The sequence below is a fragment of the Limulus polyphemus genome, unplaced genomic scaffold (assembly GCF_000517525.1).
Source record: "Limulus polyphemus unplaced genomic scaffold, Limulus_polyphemus-2.1.2 Scaffold1190, whole genome shotgun sequence".
In the NCBI taxonomy this organism is placed as follows: Eukaryota; Metazoa; Arthropoda; class Merostomata; order Xiphosura; family Limulidae; genus Limulus; species Limulus polyphemus.
Genome location: NW_013666800.1, coordinates 177,275 through 183,492, shown reverse-complemented (window position 1 = coordinate 183,492; position 6,218 = coordinate 177,275). Strand labels below are relative to the sequence as shown.

Genomic DNA, 6,218 nt, shown 5'->3' with positions numbered 1-6,218 from the left:
TGGATATCAATCTGTGCCCTGGTTAGCAGTCTATACAATCACCTAAGTTTAATTATTAATCATAGATATCTTTCTGTTAATGTGACTGGTCTAGTATTCTAGAAAGTACTCATACACATTGAAGTTAAATTAAATCAAAACAAAGCTAAAATTTACTTTTTGTTGGTTGTGTAAAGTGGCCATCAAAAATTGGTGTCATCGTCTCGTTGTTAGTTATTTTTACTTCTGTCAGCTTTTACTAAATAGAGGATCTGGATAAAAAATTCTTTCATCCTTTTGTTATTATGGTCCTGTAACTTACAGTACATCTTAAAATAATAACACAATAGGCCTGACTAAAATTTAACAGGTTTGTTTTTTAGAAAAATAGACAGAAGAAAGTCTGTGTGACTAAAATTTAATTAATTTTATCTTTCAAAACATCAGGCCGAGATATTCTTTGTGCTACAACTTAAACGATCTATAAATTCACAGAATCAGCTGAGATTTTTATCTTGGAACTGGTTTTATTTTTACATTTTGTTTAATGTTTCTGAGAGATTACCCACCATGGTGACAGTGAACTCTGTTTTTGATCCAGGGTAAATAACATATTTTTCTTGCCAGGTATTCGGTGAGCTATCTGGAGGTTGGATCGTTAAAATAGCATTGTTACCATCAACGAACTCCGATTTATCAAGGTAGAAGACGATGTTTAGTTCTGGTCAATTACGAAAACCTTCATTAATAACAACAATAAAAATTTGTTCAAATGCAGCACTTGATATCATTATTAGGGTTATGAATTATCTCACCAGACATTGGCTAAAACTTGCACTTAATGACAACAGGAAGTTATTACCAACTCCTTAAAAACATATTATGTGTTTTATTTTCTCAAAATGTGGGCTCTCACTGTTAAGTAAATATACTTTTTAAAGTGTTTTAAGTTTTTGCTTACAAATCTAAGAAAAATATGCTGATATTTAGAGAATTTGGAGCACCTGAGGTGGAAAATGTAACTACTAAATACAACAGACGTGGTTACTTATAAACTAAATTTACTTACGACGGCTTCTAATATCGCTCATTCCTTCTGAGAAAGCTTTAAGAGGCTCAGTCAGTTGGTTCTTCCACTTAGCATTTACCGTGTAGCAGTTGCCAAACATATTGTCATAGAAATGGTTCCAAGGTCTGGAATGAAATTTAAAAATCCACTGCAGGTGTTGACCGCTTATATCTCTATTTTGAGATTCTGGATTTGATAACAAAGTTACAAAGTATTTTATTGTTGTTATTATTAAACACTGTTTTATACAATGTAAACCACTTCACCCGACACTAAGTTATCCTATTTTATTGTTGTTATTATTAAACACTGTTTTATACAATGTAAACCACTTCACCCGACACTAAGTTATCCTATTTTATTGTTGTTATTATTAAACTCTGTTTTATACAACATTAACCACTTCACCCGACAATACGTTGTCTCATTTTTTTAATGACATAAACTACTTCAACCAACACTTGCTATTATCATTTTAATTTGTTTTCCAGACTTTCGTATTTATGATAATCTGCTGTTTCGAAAGCCAAACGCTTTGTATTGACTTTACTTTAGGTTGTGCAGATTTTTGAAAAATTTAAGACACAAATCATTATGACTCTAGTTTGTCTGTTAGAAATGTGGAAATATACTTTTATAGGTTTCAGAATAACTGTTCAACAAAAGATGATATTATCTAATTAATTATTAAGGTAACAGAATTCAACGTTTTTACATTAGTTTACAATCTTCATTTAAAAAATACTATAATTATTCCAACCTACTTGCAGTTCTCGGTGCCCCATAAAGTACAGTATTTAATAAATTCTTGAAGTTGAAAGCTGCTCTCCACCATTTCGGTATAGTTCCCCGAATTCTGCACTTGTTGTCGAAAGTTGTAAAAACTTCTGTAGATTTCCTGTTAACAACAAAAATGCCTTTAAAGTCTTTAATTCAATTAGAATATTGTAACGTTCACTACTCACACCCTGAATTTTATAAGAAGTTTGTAATTTTATTTTTATTTTAAAATTTTAATTTTATTTAGTGTTATTTCATAGCTAAATGTGTTTCATATTGAAACCATACTAAACCCGAATTCTCCAAACTCTCCTATTTGCCGGTGTCTTGGGAAAGCGCTTGTGTTATAGTGGTTTTAAAAAATCGTGTTTGTTGTGATAGAATAAAAGTAATTTATTCCAAAACACTGTATACTACGTCAGAATAACTGTCTGTGTAGAAATATTATATGTGAAAAACTGCTCTTTGACGTTATTAATTTAATGAGGTTAATCTAAGATGAGGTGGAATTCGAACGTGGGGACTTCTTGCTGGGGATATTTTTCTATTAACTAAACCATCGAGTCTCACATTAATTTAGTTTCATTTCTTTAGAACATGACTGCATACAGAAGCTTTTATTTCTGTAAATTGTACATTAAATTATCATTGAAGAAGTCATAACAGCTAACCATATTTAACGAGGTAGAAGAATATTCAGCCTAAAGAGAATTGTGTTCACTTACATAGTCCAAATAATCCGTTCTATGTCGACAAGTATCTGGCTTTTTTCTACACCAAGGCGAGAGCTTCACGCTGTAAATAAACAAAAACTCAATCCTTTTAGTACAAACAAATATTTTAGCTAATAAACATACAACACTTAAGAAAAAAAAGTTATATCGGAACCAGTTGCTTAAATCTACACTTCATATTTAATATATTCAATTTCATTTTTTACTGTACTAGGTTTCGTAAAGCCTAATGGACCAGGTTATACAAGATAAGCAACACGTGGGGAATCTTACCAAAGACACCATACAGATGCTCAGTAAAAGGAATTTTGAGATATATCAAAACAGTGTTATCATGTTTTTATAGTTTGAGTTTCTTGATTAAAAACATTAACAATAAAAATAAGGCTGAACATTTTATAGGACCAGCTACTTTTCTCAACAAGAGTTAATTGTGTTTTTTTCTCTCTATGTATATATAAAGTGCTTACGGTTGCTGGGGGCAGAGGGTAACTGAAGGAAATAAAAGGTCAAAGGGATGCTTTACGTTGATCGCCACAGATGTTTGATATTTGAGATAAATATCGACAAAGGTGTAACCTTGGTAGACAAACCCAAGAAGACAAGCAAAGAAGACAAGCACCCAAAAAATGTTCCTAAGAGTTGTGATGAAACAGTTCGCCATGGTCACAGTTAGTTGTATTAAAGTCGGCAATGTTTTATCTAAAGCAGTTATAATAAGAGTTCCTAAGTTCTATTGGCTTACTTTTTAAACTGACCAATAACAAAGAAGTGTACGGAAAATTACGCATGTGCATTTTATGTTGTAGTGAACAAACACGAGCATATAACATACTGCTTGCATTCGATACAATCTATTGACTTAATAAAACCGATGATGTATCTTATCATATAACAAGTATTATAACACACAAGCTACTCTCTGTCATATTATTTGTAATTTAATCAGTTCCTGTAATAGTTTTGAAAGGACTAAAAACACATTTCTTTGTTGTATTTGAATAGTATAACATTTATATATAACGATTTATACTTGTCTATTGGATCGATAAGGTTACTTTAACATAATATTTCTTTACATCTGAGTGTAAACTGTATAACGTTATTCACTGATCAATAATCACACACTTCTTCAAATTATTCTGGAAATATATTGAATAGTTGTATGATGTGTTGTGCTTAACGGCACTGGATAATTATATGATGTGTTGTGCTTAACGGCACTGGATAACTGTATGATTTGTTGTGCTTAATGGCACTGGATAATTGTATGATTTGTTGTGCTTAACGGCACTGGATAATTGTATGATTTGTTGTGCTTAACGGCACTGGATAATTATATGATGTGTTGTGCTTAACGGCACTGGATAACTGTATGATTTGTTGTGCTTAACGGCACTGGATAATTATATGATGTGTTGTGCTTAATGGCATTTGATAATTGTATGATTTGTTGTGCTTAACGGCACTGGATAATTGTATGATTTGTTGTGCTTAACGGCACTGGATAACTGTATGATTTGTTGTGCTTAACGGCACTGGATAATTGTATGATGTGTTGTGCTTAACGGCACTGGATAATTATATGATTTGTTGTGCTTAACGGCACTGGGTAATTATATGATTTGTTGTGCTTAAAGACATTGAATAATTGTATATTTTTGTGCTTAAAGGCAGTGAAGTCGCTGTACATTGGTTATTTCAGGGTTCAGAACATGCTGTATATAGTATAATTCAGGGATCAACACACGAGTTGCCGTGTGTTAGTTACGTCAGGGATCAACACACGAGTTTGCCGTGTGTTATTTACTTCAAGGATCAACACACGAGTTGCCGTGTGTTATTTACGTCAGGGATCAGCACACGAGTAGCTGTGTGTTATTTACTTCAAGGATCAACACACGAGTCACCGTGTGTTATTTACTTCAAGGATCAACACACAAGTTGCTATGTGTGTCCAGGTTGGGGGTTCCCATCTTATACAGCTTAAGGGTAGTCTCGATATGAAGTTTGTTAACGAACAGGTTACTCAACACCAAGTGCTCTATATTGTTATTTCAGAACCAACCCTATATTGCTAGCTAAGAGATCAATACGTGAATTTTAGGTTCATGGATCAAGAAGTAGCTGAGTTGTCGTAGTTTAGTATACAACACACGGGTAGTTTATGGATTTTTGTGGAATTATTTACCGTAGTCCGAGTAGAAAAAATGGAAGTTCAATTTTTGCGTGTTAAAGTCTAGTCAATCCGAAAGAGAGAACAAATATTTTGAATATACCCGCTATGAAAATGACTTTAGAAAAAAAACTAATAAATTGCTTAGTATTCATTAAGGGCTTTGTTAATATTCAACTTTTCAAGGGACCGTGTTGACATGATGACGAAGATTTATGTAAAATCTATAACTATATGAAATGCTCAGTAAGCCAATATAAATACAGCGAATTACATTCTAAGAAAGTATCTTAGTATATTCTAGGTAAGGTAATCAATTGTTGGAATACTTTTCGAGAGTACAATCCTGTAGAGTAACATATAATGAAAACGAATTGAACATGTGTAATTACAAAACTGATATTAGACGCATCTTTAGTTCTCACGTTTTTATACATAATTGATAGTTGGCACGTTTAAAGACTGGAACCTTTTTGTAAATGGGTGGGAATTATGAAGAAACAAGTGTGTGTGGAACAGTATTAAACAGTAAAAAAAATACCTTTTTATATTCGTTATAAAAATCGAAAATATAAGGATGAAAATAAACACGTTCGTTAAAAAAACGAAAAGTATTTACTTTTGTTAACATTTTGATAGTAATGATAATCATATTTGTAGAGCACGGTGCAAATTGTTTCACTGTAACTTTCCAAGTTATCTTATATACACTCCAAACTTGTCAATATTTAGTTACTTAAATAATAAACCTTACACTTATCTTATATACACTCCAAACTTGTCAATATTTAGTTACTTAAATAATAAACCTTACACCAACTGAACAACTATCGAGGTTAATTTTACTTTAACAAAGTTGATTCATAAACCCATAAAACTATTTCCCACTGTTTTATGTACGTATCAGTCATTAGAATTATATTGTATTTAATATGTTTATCATATGGTAACTTACCTAGATATTCTATAGTTCATAATGAACTAGTATTACAGATTATTCTTCAGTAGCTTTTATAAGTTGGAGGCTCTAAAAAATAACACAAAACTTAAAACATCAATATTGTTTTTACTTTGTTTTAAAATCTATAACACATATAGTGTATGCGTATGTGTGTGCTTTTTCTTATTTATGCAAATTAATACTGAGTAATGAATATAGAGAAATATCAAAATATATTATATATGTTTATAAAATTACTAGTATAAGTTATTAGGCCTATATTGGTTTTCTAAATGTATATTGCGTCAACATATGGTTAATCTCTTTCCACCATATAACTGAAATAATATGAAATCCATTAAGACCAATAACCTTAACCACTTCTAAAAACAATTCTGTTTAATCTCCACTGAGTCCAAGACAAATTAGTTTACACTAAGACCGACACACCTTGATCTCCATTACTAACGACACACCTTGACCACCATTAATAACGATACACCTTGACCACCATTAATAACGATACACCTTGACCACCAT

The 6,218-nt window shown here is 31.7% G+C and overlaps 1 protein-coding gene across 1 annotated transcript in view; it reads right to left on the bottom strand.

Moving 5' to 3' along the window:
* Positions 1-2,581: 2,581 nt before the first annotated feature.
* Positions 2,582-6,218, bottom strand: part of LOC106462520 — an 18,734-nt gene continuing 15,097 nt past the window's right edge. Inside the window, exon 7 of the mRNA XM_022389815.1 lies at positions 2,582-2,623. The gene's annotated coding sequence lies outside the window, so the exon portion shown is untranslated. The remainder of the gene's footprint in view (positions 2,624-6,218) is intronic.